At 42.4% G+C, this 13,834-nt stretch overlaps 1 non-coding gene across 1 annotated transcript; it reads left to right on the top strand.

Moving 5' to 3' along the window:
* The first annotated feature begins 2,708 nt into the window (after positions 1-2,708).
* On the top strand, positions 2,709-2,812 carry LOC130977948 (small nucleolar RNA R71). Its single transcript, XR_009085616.1, has one exon. It is a non-coding gene; the product is annotated as a small nucleolar RNA R71 (small nucleolar RNA).
* The last annotated feature ends 11,022 nt before the right edge of the window (positions 2,813-13,834 follow it).

Here is a 13,834-nt window from a genome sequence, read left to right as displayed (position 1 = left end):
AGAAACGTAAGTTTTTAAAAGAAAACAGAATGAGAGGAGAAAAAGGGAAGTTACAGCGAAAAGTAAGAGAGAAGAAAAACGTTTTCTGGGAGTAAATTTCAAAATAAAAGCCAAGAGAAACGGAGCATCAAAAACCAATTAATGGGGCATTAAAAACCCTCGCACGTTCCCAAGGCCAGGACGCTAAATCCAAAAGCACGCATTTTTAAAGGAAGCGAAACGTTCTGCATTCAAAAAGGGAACCCTACAAAATCGATGAAATGCTCGAGTTCGGCTTCACCTGAAAAGGATCAAAGTCTAAAAACTAAAGACTCAACCTCAAAAGGAAGACCGAGCTCGAGCAGGGGCACTATTCATACCCTGGGTCGAGCTGTCTGACCCGGGATGTTCTACCAACAAAGCAACTGATCTCCTTAGGTCAGGACAACCGACCTCTTCTCAAAGAGCTCGGCCAAACTACCAGGAAAGCCCAACAAAGGGCCCAAACAGAGGAACACAACCCGAATCCAAAGGCAGCCCAAGCCTATAGAGATAAAGGCGGTTCCCTTAAAGATAAGATGACCTCGCTCTAAGATAAAGATAAGATAAGATAACTAACTTATCTTATCTAAGAAGGTCACCCTACGCTATTATAAATACACTAGAGCACCCAGGTATAACTCATACTCTGATTCTACTCAATACTTGCTTAATACCCTTGCTAACTTAAGCATCGGAGTCCCTTGCAGGTACCCCCCACCTTCCAGGGATGAAGGAATTAGCACCACCACCAAGTCCAACAAGTCGGACACAGCAACTCCGACTATTACAGAAGATCTCATCCGAGATCGACCTATAAGTTTCAGGTAACCCTCGGAACAGTTTCTTCTTTCAGGAGGGTTTTGTTGCTTGTCTCACATGACTCTGGTGGGTCTAGCTCCTCTTGGGTTACACTTGGCTGTTGCTCCTTCTGACCACATTGCTTGTCAACCATAGGGGTTTTCCAGTGTGGTGCTTGTGCTCCCGTGCTTGTCTCTTCCATCAGCTCTTTATTGTGCTCTTCCTTTGGCTCTTTGTTATCATGATCTTCTTCTTGTGAGGGTTTAAATACGTTGAAGGTGAGCTGTTCATCGTGTATCCTCAATACTAGCTCTCCTCGCTCCACATCTATAAGTGCCCTGGCTGTGGCTATGAATGGCCTCCCCAGGATGATGGGATGGATGGAATTCTCTTCCATCTCTAGGATAACAAAGTCGGTGGGCATGAAATAGTTCCCAACCTTCACTAACACATTTTCAACCACTCCTATTGCCTGTTTTTGAGTTTTGTCTGCCAATTTGATGATTACGTCCGTGGGTGTTAGCTCATTGATTTGAAGCTTTTTCATGAAGGATAGAGGCATTAAGTTGATGCTTGCTTCCAGGTCACAGAGTCCTTTATCAATCATTGTCTCTCCTATAGCACAGGGGATGTGAAAACTCCCTGGGTCCTTCTTCTTTGTAGGTGGCTCTGTTTGAATGAGAGCACTGCACTCCCTGTTCATCATTATTGTTTGCCCACCCTTTAGTAAACTCTTTTTGGCCAGCAGCTCCATTATGTACTTGATGTAGGAGGTCATCTGCTGGAGGGCCTTAATGAACGGTATATTTACATCGAGAGATGCAAACATGTCTAGGAACCTTGAATATATTCTCCTTGCTACACCACCTTTGAGCCTTTGGGCAAAGGATGCATATGGGTTCAAGGTCTCCCCTTTCTTTAGCCCCTCCCTGTGTGTGAGATGGGGTGCTTGATTTCTCCCTTCATGCTTTTCCTTTGAATTGTCTTGGAAGTGTTCTATTTGTGTGTGCACTTCTTCTACACTCCTTTCATCACTTACATTAATCATCTTGCATTCTTTCCACCTTACTTTCTTTGTTTCTCCTCTTGGGTTCTTCTCTGTGTCACTTGGGAAACTATCAGTAGGTTTGGGAAACTGCTGAGATAGATACCCCACTTGGGACTCTAGCCTCTTGATGGTGTCTCCCCGGTTTTTTATGCTGGCTCGCACATCATCCTTGAACACTCAATTGTCTTGGACTTCTTTACATATGTCTTCAAGTAGAGTCTCAATTCTGGAAAGTCTATCTTCAGTTGGTGATGGTGGGTTGAGGTTAGATGGTTGAAAAAGGTGATTAGGTGGGTGTTGATAGGATCTTTGTGAGGGATGTTGGTGGGTTGCATTGTTGTTGGAATTATGGTTGTGGCATCTCTGGTCTTGGCCTTGGTCTTTTTGGTTTCCCCACCCAAAATTAGGGTGGTTTCTCTAACCAGAATTGTAAGTTTTGGAGTATGGATCATGGGTCTGCCTGGGTGAGTTCCCCACATAATTGGCTTGTTCCCATTCACCTTCTTCTCCTGCATTCACTCCTTCTTGAGCTGGTAATGAAGTGATGACTGCTGCAACTTGGTTTTCTTCCACCTTTTTGGTAAGATCTGCTAACTGCTTAGTGATCATCTTGTTTTGAGCCAGCAGTGCATCCATGTGGTTCAGCTCTATCACTCCTCGAGTGTTTCTTCTTTCAGAAGCATAGAAATAGTCATTCTCTGCCACAGTTTCTATTACATCTATGGCTTCTTCAATGGTCTTCTTCTTATTTAAAGAGCCCCCTGATGAATGGTCTACGGCCTTCTTTGACTTGTAAAAAAGACCTTCATAGAAAATGTGCAGTTGAACCCGTTCATTGAACATGTCTGGTGGGCACCTTCTTGTTAAGTCCTTAAACCTCTCCCATGCCTCATAGAGAGTTTCACCATCTTGTTGCCTGAAGGTTTGTACCTCACCTCTCAGCCTATTGATTCTTTGAGGAGGAAAGAATCTTGCCAAAAATTTGTTCACCATATCTTCCCAATTTGTTAAGCTCTCCTTCGGGAAGGATTCCAGCCATTTAGATGCTTTGTCCCTGAGTGAAAAGGGGAACAAAAACAATCTATAGACATCCGAATGAACACCATTAGACTTCACAGTGTCACATATTCTCAGGAAGGTGGTTAGATGTTGATTGGGGTCTTCTTGGGCACTTCCTCCAAATGAGTAATTGTTCTGAACAAGGGTGATGAGCTGGGGTTTCAACTCAAAGTTATTGGCATGTATGGTTGGATTTTGGATGCTACTTCCACAATTTCCTGGGTTTGGATTGATGTAAGAGCCTAGCACTCTTCTTTCTTACCCAGCATGATTCACAGGGCCTTCACTGGCATGGTTGTGAGCTTCTTCTTCATGGTTGTTTTCCAAGTTCTCCTCCATGTTTGTTTCGAAGTACTCTTCCTCTTTCTCGGCACTAACAACTCTTTTTCCTCTTGCTTTCCTCCTTAATCTAAGGAAGGTCCTCTCAAGTTCTGAATCAAAGGAAGTTGAAGCTCCGCTTCTTCTCCCGGTCATACAACTAATAGAGCACACAGCAAGAAATAAAGCGAAGTGATTATACTTGTTAGAGTGGTTGTAGTGTGAGTGGTGTAAATTATCAAATAGTTAGTGGGTTAGTGAGCAGAATTGTAAGTAATAACAAAAAAAAGAGAAAATAGAGAGGGTAGAGGGGATGAGGAAGAAAATGACTAAAGCTAAAAGTAATTGACAAGTTAAAATGAACAAACAAAAGAGAAAAATGCTCAATCTAGTGATCTTCCAACTTAATCATTGTCGATACAAAATCAATCCCTGGCAACGGTGCCATAAACTTGATGCGCAAAAACATGTCTCTCAACAAATTTCCCTTCGGTAAGTATACCGAATTGTCATCAAGTAAAAACTCACAATAGAGTGAGGTCCAATCCCACAGGGATTGATTGGTCAAGCAACTTTAGTTGGACGAGTGTGCTAGTTGAGCTAAACAGGAATTGAGTTGAGATTTGCAGAAAAATAAATGGCGGGAAAGTAAATCGCAGGAAATAAATTACAAAATCTTAAATGGGGGTTTGGGAAGATGAGCATAAAGATAAATGGCAAAAAGTAAAGAGAATGGGTAAGATCAGAAATGTGGGATTCATTGGGCTTAGGAGATGTTGTATTCTCTGGATCAACTTCAATTTCATCTCTTCCTAAATCAATGCATTCATTGATCTCCTTGGCAATCTTAGGTGATTGGATCCAAATTCCTTGGCAACCCAGTCTCTCTAAGCTTGAACAATTTCCTAATTCCTTGATTTAATTGCTCATAGAAAGAGATGAAGTATGGTCACTGATTATACCAAATGTATTTCTAAATCAAAGTGTTGGGAGTATTACATGTCACTATATCCATCCAAACCCCAATTTGGTCCAACATAAGAAAGCATTTCTAGCATGATCTCCTCATCCCTTTTCCAAGGCTCAGAGGAGATCCAATTATGGAGAGTTTCTTTTCCAAGACAACTAACCAATTGAATTAAGATCGAAAGCTTTCTAGTAAATCAAGAAAAAAGAAAGAGGATGAAGAATGAAAACTATAATTGATCCATCAAATTACAACAGTGCTCCCTAACCCAAAGAAAGGGGGTTTAGTTGGTCATAGCTCTGGAAATGGAAGATGATTAAGAAGAATACATTCTAGAGTGACTAAAAGTGCAGAAAAGTAAATATACAAGGTGTAGTTCTCCAAAAGTGTCAAGCTTCTCTCTAGTTCAAAACTACTCCTATATATACTACTCTTCTTGATCTTCTAGTTAGTTCTCCAAGTCTTGGATATGGGCCTTTGATCTTGTGTTGAAGCTGTTACAATCTTTAGTGGGCTCAGCTTTGTTTGCAGAAAAGTGTGAGTTAGGCATGGACGTTAGTTAGGACGTTGGTGGTGTTAACGTTAAGTGAAAATGTGGGTTCGAGAACGTTAGTGACGATCACTTTTTTCACTAACGTTCCAACCCAAAGTGATCCACGTTAACTTCAACGTTAATGGCACTAACCTGACCACTAACGTTGCCTCTTGGTCCTTCACAAACTTATTGGCACTCACCTTTTCCAATAACGTTGCATTTTGCCCCATTTCCCTTCGTTAAAGTTCACGTTTGTATAACTAACGTGACTCTTAACGTGGGCATGCTGACGTTAGGATTTTTGCTAGTAAAGAATTTTGTAAAAATATAGTCGTGTTGTGAGTATAGATTCTAAACCAACAGAAAATCCCTTCGTATAAACATTTTGGTTGTCACAAGTAACAAACCCCTATAAAATTGATAACCGAAGTATTTAAACCTTGGGTCATCTTCTCAAGGAATTACAGGGAGGTATGTTCTTATTATTAGTTATGCAAAGGTATATTTGGGGTTTTAAAAAGGGTTGAACAAGTAATTTAACTGACAAGAAAAATAAATAAATGACTATAAAATAAACTCTTGGCAAGATATGAGAAATTGAAAGTCCTATCCTAGTTATCCTTATCAGGTGTGATGAGAATTGGGTTTTAATTCAACTTAGTTAACCTTTACTAAAGCAAAGGAGAGTCAAGTGGACTAATTAGTTTGATCCTCAAGTCCTAGTCAATCCCTGTGGGAAGACTACCTTTAGAGCGATCTAGATCAATTAGAATCTACCCATTTCAACCACTGCTGAGTTTGACAACTCAAGAGTTACCAATTAATCAACCAAAGCCAAAAGGGAATAAAATATACTTGAATGAAAATAATTTGGATAGAGCCCAAGCATCAATAACATAAATTAGAGAAAACAATCATAAGTCTGAAATACCTCAAATTATATTAATTGAGAGAATATTAACATGAAAAGTTCATAAGCCAAATAGGAAACATAAGTAATACAAGCATTAAAGCATCTGGAAGTAAAAGAGAAATATAAAGTAAAAGGAATATTGAACCTGATGAAGAGTTGAAATCCTGAATCCTTTAAGAGGATTCCTAATCCTAAATCCTAAGAGAGAGGAGAGAGCCTTTCTCTCTAAAAACTACATCTAAACTCTGAAAAGTGAAAATTACTCTCTATCTGATTGTCATCCTGTGCAGCAGTCGCGTCTGGACGCGTTGCTCGCGTTCCGCACGCAGTCGCGTCATCTGGAGTGTTGCTCTTCCACGTGGTCGCGTCAGTCATGCGCCCGCATCAGTTGTATTTCGCAAGTCACGCGTTCGCCTCATCCATGCGCTCGCGTCGATTCTCTTTTGTGCGTACCACGCGGCATCGAATGGTATCGAATGGTAATAAAGGATAATTAAATTTGATTATTTTAAAGCATAAGGAATATATTTTCTCATATATCACATAATAAGGAAGGGAAAGAGAAACCATGCAATTTACAAGAATAATTAGGTGAAGGGTTGAATAAATCACTTAAATTGAGCTCAATATACATCATAAAATATGGGTTTATCACATGCCTAAGCTTCGAGAGCGTTAGTGACACCTACCTTTATCACTAACGCTTCAAACGCCCCTCCTTCCCACATTAGAGTTCATGTTAATTGGATTAACGTGGTAGTGAATGCCATCTCCAACGTTAGTGACAAAGGTGAGTGTCACTAACGTTGGCTTATCATGCTTAGCTCCACGTTACTTCTCATGTTAGTGGTCTTAACGTGACCACTAACGTGGGCACTCTTGGGTTGGTCCAACGTTAGTGACAAAGGTGAGCGTCACTAACGTTGGTCATTGATTCCTCATTCCACGTTAGAGTTCACGTTAATTAGATTAACGTGACTCTTAACGTAGCTTAATTTGTGCCTTTGTGGAACGTTAGTGGCATTCACTTTTACCACTAACGTTGGAGCTCCTCTTTTCCTCCACGTTAGCTACCACGTTAACGTAGTTAGCGTGGCAACTAACGTGGGCTATGATGGCTTCGAAGGCGTTATTGGTGATCACCTTTTCCATTAATGCTACAAGCTTGTCCCCATTCCACGTTAGTGGTCACGTTAATTAGATTAACGTGGCTGCTAACGTGGTTCATTCTAGCTTCCTTTGTCCTGAAATCAAGCAATTAAAGTGCATCAAAGCTTTGTTCCAAATCATGAAATTATGCATCATCAATTTTATCATTCAATTCCTGCCTAATCCTCATGAAATCATGTAAAGTTCACAATAATTGCTTGAATCAAGGTGTGAGTGTATTTTCATCCAAAACTTGCTTATTTCCTAAGAAAATGCATGAAACTACCCTAAAACAGTAAAGAAAAGGTCAGTAAAACTAGCCTAGATGCCCTGGAATCACCTTTGAACTAAAGTGGCACACCCAGGACATTTTAAAGGGCAAAGAAACCTGGCGTGCCACGCCTTCGAACCGAAGTGGCACGCCTAAGCTCACTTCCCTTATCTATATGCTTCTAGAGATTTGTACCAGCGTGGCACGCCAGACCAGCAGCATGGCACGTCCAGGGTTTAGTGTGCCACGCCCTTCTTAAAGCTTCACCCCCTTGCCGGCGTGCCACGCCTCGTCATCCAAGTGGCACGCCTAAGTTCATTGGCTCCTCTTCTTCCTTTCTGGAAGATACTACCAGCGTGCCACACCATGAGACTGGCGTGTCGCCCTTCATTTGCTTCATCTTCTTGCTGGCGTGCCATGCCTCATCTCCCAAGTGGCACGCCTAAGTTCACTGGCCCTTTAATTCCTCATCTGGAAAACACTACCAGCGTGTCACGCCATGACACTGGTGTGTCACCCCCGTCATTTGCCATGGTCCCAGATGTTGGCGTGCCACGCCTGGATGTTCAAGTGGCACGCCAAAGTGAGATAATTAAGCTGGCGTGCCACGCCTTCGATTCCAAGTGGCATGCCCAGATTTATTTGGCCTCCTTAGGTGCTGGCGTGCCATGCCTCATTACTCAAGTGGCACGCCTTAGTGGGAGTTCTTGAGCTGGCGTGCCACGCCTTCGATACCAAGTGGCACGCCCAGCTTTTACATTGTCTCATTGTTCATTGGCGTGCCACGCCTTGTTGCTCAAGTGGCACGCCCATTTAATTGTGGGTCTTATAAGCTTGGCGTGCCACGCCTTGTTCCTCAAGTGGCACGCCCAAGTGAACTCTGGGGCTGGCGTGGCACACCTTCGACACAAAGTGGCACGCCATAGTGATGGCTCTTCTAGTAACGAGTTCGCGTGCCATGCCCCGCTCCTGGCATGCCACGCCCCTTTGATGGTCTTCAATTTTGCTCTCTGGAATGTTGAACCAGTGTGCCACGCCCAGCTTCTGGCGTGCCATGCCAATACATTTTTGTGGCGTTTGTTCCAAGTGGCACGCCCAGCTTTATTTGGCCTCCTTAGGTGCTGGCGTGCCATGCCTCATTACTCAAGTGGCACGCCTTAGTGGGAGTTCTTGAGCTGGCATGCCACGCCTTCGATACCAAGTGGCATGCCCAGCTTTTACATTGTCTCATTGTTCATTGGCGTGCCACGCCTTGTTGCTCAAGTGGCACGCCCATTCAATTGTGGGTCTTATAAGCTTGGCGTGCCATGCCTTGTTCCTCAAGTGGCACGCCCAAGTGAACTCTGGGGCTAGCGTGCCATACCTTCGACACAAAGTGGCACGCCATAGTGATGGCTCTTCTAGTAATGAATTCGCATGCCACGCCCCGCTCCTGGCGTGCCACGCCCCTTTGATGGTCTTCAATTTTGCTCTCTGGAATGTTGAACCAGCGTGCCACGCCTAGCTTCTGGCGTGCCATGCCAATAAATTTTTGTGGCGTTTGTTCCAAGTGGCACGCCTGCTTCACACGCCCCACTTGTTTTGTTATTTTCTTTCCCATTTTTGATGTCTTCTCCACCTGAAATCTAGCACAAACTCATTTCAAAGAAATGTACTATGATATTCATCAATTAAGGCATGAATTGCAATGATCAAATGAGATTATGCCTCTTTTATGGTCCTTTTTATGCAAGAAAAAGGGTAGATGATGTAAGTCATCAATCATCCTCCTCGGTCCAGGAGAGCTCGGAACAGATGGCTTCGACAAAACCTGAGAGGACCCTTCCCCAGCCACCTTGGCCGAGATGTTTTGAGCCGCCGTAGCCTTCCCCGCCTTCTTGAAGGCTTCCATGGAGTCATTGTTCTTGGCCATCTCTGAAAAAGAAAATCGATCATAGAAGCATATTACACATTGGAAAAAGAAGAAAGCAAAATCAAAACAAAGCAAAACATATCAATTAATACCCAACGTAGTTCGGTCAAGGGATGGGTCCCCCAAAAATTTCTTAGTCTCGAGATGAGGAGGTTTCCCCCAAATATCCTCCAAAACATTTACAAAAGCCTGCTCGATTTCGTCAAGCATCTCCCACATGTACCGAGACACCACTACATTCTATTGCCAACACAAGGGGAAGGCAGGCTCATCATTCGCTTCCAGAAAAAATGGTCGAGCTCCCTCAACCACTCAGACCTTAAAAAAGTAGTTCTTGAAGTCCCTAAAGGACTCGTCATACATGGCAAAAACTTTATGTCCTTGGGCAGATCTAAGGGAAACCCATGAGGCAAAAAGATAAAGAAAGAGAGTCTGGGATAGCGTGACGTTCAACTCTTGACAAAGCAGCTGAAAGATCTTGATAAAACCCCAGGAGTTTGGATGGAGCTGGGATGGGCCTACATTACATGACCACAACAAATCGGTCTCAAAGGAAGTAAAAGGAAATGTAATATCCAAATGGCTGAAAAAATAGTCATAAGCATAAAAGAAAGGGCGTTCTCCCCGGGTCAGAGCAAGAAAGCAAACCCTCTCTTCAGAGTCAGGCGCCACCAATTCATAGTTCTTTTCCTGATCTCTACTCTTACAGAGACGATGATGTTTCCTAAGTTCCACACAAAACTCAGCATTCACACAGAAACACACATTAACACAAGGGAGTCCAACCAGTCGGACATCCCCTCGGGAACCTTAGAAGACGTCTCAAGAATATTTTTGCAAGAAGACATGGCCAACTAATCCTACAAACAAGAAAAAAATGGATTACTAACCGAAAAACAACTCGGACAACATGATCCAGGACAAAACAAACAGCAAAAGGAAAACCCCAAGACACACACCAAAGTCTAGGGGCATTCTTTGGAGGCAAAGACAAAGTAAGGAAGACTTCGAAAAAAGCTTTAAAGCCACACCCCAAAAAACTTCCAGCAAAGAAAAAAATCCCCTTCCAGGAAAACAAAAACATGAAAAGAAAATCAAGACAAGATGAATATTCTTTACAATTAGTACTCCGAAAAAGCTACAAACAAAATGTGTCGCCTCTCAAGACACAGTTTTAGTCTACTAGCAAAGGAACTAACAAGCAAACCAAACATGCCAAGTGAAAATCATCAAAGACACAAACTTTTTTCAGAATCAAAACGAGTCACCAGAAAAAATGTCGCTTTCTACAAAATTCATCAGTAAAAATACCAGCATGGAGAAAGTCCTCAAATGAGCAATCTTTTGGGAAAGCAAATAAGTTCATAAAAGCCTTAGTAACAGCACGCAGAGGAGCACGATCAGCTAAATCCCACTCAAGAGCATACACAGGACCAAAAGGACAAAAAAACATGCATCACAGCAGTAATCGAGCATAACGACGCAAAAAGTTTCAAGCTTTCCAACACACATTCAAGCAAAAATCAAAACGTTACCAAGAACTGAATGCAAAGCAAATAAGTAAAAGAATAGGAAGTGGAACCAACCTGGAAAATGGAGAAAGCTTCAAAGGAATTGAAGACGAAGAGATAGAATCAGGAATCACCTTTTTAGAGCAAAGAAAGCACCAACCGGCGTCGCTGGAAGAAACGCAAAAATGCAAAATCTTAGGCAAAAACAAAAAGCGAGAAAGAAATGCGGCAAGTTGCAAGTAAAACAGATAAGAGAAACCGTTATTGTGAAAAGTTCAAAAAGAACAAAGAAACGGAGCATTAAAAGAATTAATGAGGTTATTAAACCTTTGCACATTCCCAAAGCAAGGGGACGCGCATTTTCAAAAGAATAAAATTCAAAAGGAAATATTATGCATTCAAAGGAGAACTCTACAAAGAAGAAGTCGACAAAATGCTCGAGTTCGGCTTCACCAGAGAAGGATCGAAGTCCAAAAACTAAGACTCGACCTTAAGAAAGACCGAGCTCGAGCAGGGGCACTGTTCATATCCTGGGTCGAGCTGTCTGACCCGGGACGTTTAGCGACAGAGCGACCGACCTCTTTAGGTCCGACTATCCGACCTCTTCTCAAAAAGCTCGGCCAAATTACCAGGAAAGCCCAGTAAAGGGCCCAGATAGAGGAACACGACCCAAATCCAAAGGCAGCCCAAGCCTATAGAAATAAAGGGCAGTTCCCTTGAAGATACGATGACCTCACTCAAAGATAAGATAACTAACTTATCTTATCTAAGAAGGTCACTCCACAACATTATAAATACACTGGAGCACCCAGGTATAACTCATACTCTGATTCTACTAAAAACCTGCTTAATACCCTTGCTAACTTAAGCATCGGAGTCCCTTGTAGGTAACACCACCCTTCAGTGACGAAGGATCAGCACCACCACCAAGTCCAACAAATCGGACACGGCGGCTCCAGCCACCATCATCAAGCTGGACACAACTGCTCCGACCAGTACAGAAGATCTTGTCCGAGATCGACCTACAGTTTCAGGTAACCCTCGGAATAGTAAGCAAGTCGGAAGGGTGATTCTCCTGTGGTGAGGTGTGGAGATGTCAGATATGCCCATAGGACTTGTGGGAGCTCTTCAGCCTAAGCTCCTTTCGCATCCTATAGTCTCTTTTTTAACCTAGCCAGTATGACTTTATTGGTTGCTTCTGCCTGTCCGTTGGCTTGTGGGTGTTATATAGATGTGAATTGGTGCTTTATTTTCAAGTTAGCTACCAACTTCCTAAAACCTGTGTCCGTGAACTGATTGCCATTATCCGTGGTGATGTAGTTAGGGACCCAAAACCTTGTGATAATGTTCCTATATAGGAATTTATGACTTCTTTGGCCGGTTGATGCCAGGGCATCTAGGCCAGTTTCACTGACCTTTTTCTTTACTGTTTTAGGGTAGTTTCATGCATTTTCTTAGTGAATAAGGCAAGTTTTAGATGAAAATACAGTTACACCTTGATTCAAGCAACTATTGTGAATTTTACATGATTTCATGAGGATTTTGTATGGATTGAATGACAAATTGATGATGCATAATTTTATGAGTTGGGCTAGAGCTTTGATGCACTTTATTTGCTTGATTTCAGGACAAAGGAAGCAAGGAAGAACCATGTTAGTAGCCACGTTAATCTAATTAACGTGACCACTAACGTGGAATGGGAATGAGCTTGCAATGTTAATGAGAAAGGTGGTCGACAATAACGCCTGCGAAGCCATCATAAACCCACGTTAATTGCCACGTTAACTACACTAACGTGATAGTTAACATGGAGATAAAGGGAGCTCCAGCATTAGTGGTAAATGTGAACACCACTAACGCTACAAAGTGGAAATTGGCCTCGTTAAGAGTCACGTTAACTTAGTTAACGTGAACTCTAACGTGGAAGGGAAGACAATGCCAACGTTAGTGACACTCACCTTTGTCACTAACGTTGGATCAAGCTAGCATTGCCCACGTTAGTGGTCACGTTAAGACTACTAACATGAAAGTTAACGTGGAGCTGAGATTGATTAGCCAACGTTAGTGACACTCACCTTTGTCACTAACGTTGGAGATGGCATTCACTACCACGTTAGTGGCCACGTTAACCTAGTAAACGTGAACTCTAACGTGGGAAAGAGGGGCGTTTGGAGCGTTAGTGACAAAGGTAAGTGTCACTAATGCTTTCGAAGCTGAGGCATGCTGGTGCACGAATTTGTAATCCGCACAACTAACCAGCAAGTGCACTGGGTCGTCCAAGTAATACCTTACGTGAGTAAGGGTCGATCCCACGGAGATTATTGGTTTGAATCAAGCTATGTTTATCTTATTATTCTTAGTCAGGATATTAATTAAAATTATCAGTTGGAATTATTAGATTGGAAAAATAAAAGAGAATAAAAGCGTTACTTGTTGTGCAGTAATGAGAAATATGTTGGAGTTTTGGAGATGCTTTGTCCTCTGAACTTCAACTCTTCCTTGAAATCCTTTTCCACACGCAAGGTCCCTTCCATGGCAAGCTCTATGTAGGGTGTCATCGTTGTCAATGGCTACTTCTCATCCTCTCAGTGAAAACGTTCCTATGCCCTGTCACAGCACGGCTAATCATCTGTCGGCTCTCAATCAGGTTGGAATAGAATCCATTGATTCTTTTGCGTCTGTCACTAACGCCCAGCCTTCAGGAATTTGAAGCTCGTCACAGTCATTCAATCCCAGAATCCTACTGGGAATACCACAGACAAGGTTTAGACTTTCCGGATTCTCATGAATGCCGCCATCAATTCGGCTTATACCACGAAGATTCTAAGTAATTAATCTAAGAGATACTCATTCAATCTGATGCTGAACGGATGTGGTTGTCAGGCACACGTTCATGGATTGAGGAAGGTGATGAGTGTCACGGATCATCACCTTCTCCATAATTAAGCGCGAATGAACATCTTAGATAAGAACAAGCGTGTTTGAATGGAAAATAAAGGAATTGTATTAATTCATCGAGACGCTGCAAAGCTCCTCACCCCCAACAATGGAGTTTAGAGACTCATGCCGTCAAAAAGTATGTAATTCAGATCTGAAAATGTCATGAGGTACAAAATAATTCTCTAAAAGTTGTTTAAATAGTAAACTAGTAACCTAGGTTTACAGAAAATGAGTAAACTAATATAATTGGTGCAGAAATCCACTTCTGGGGCCCACTTGGTGTGTGCTGGGGCTGAGACTAAAGCTATCCACGAACTGAGGCTTTTCTTGGAGTTGAACTCCAAGTTATAACGTGTTTTGGGCGTTCAACTCGGGATCATGACGTGTTTCTG

This window comes from Arachis stenosperma, chromosome 4 (genome assembly GCF_014773155.1).
Source record: "Arachis stenosperma cultivar V10309 chromosome 4, arast.V10309.gnm1.PFL2, whole genome shotgun sequence".
Lineage (NCBI taxonomy): Eukaryota > Viridiplantae > Streptophyta > Magnoliopsida > Fabales > Fabaceae > Arachis > Arachis stenosperma.
Note: the sequence above shows the minus strand (reverse complement) of the source record. Positions and strands in the feature narration are given on the sequence as shown.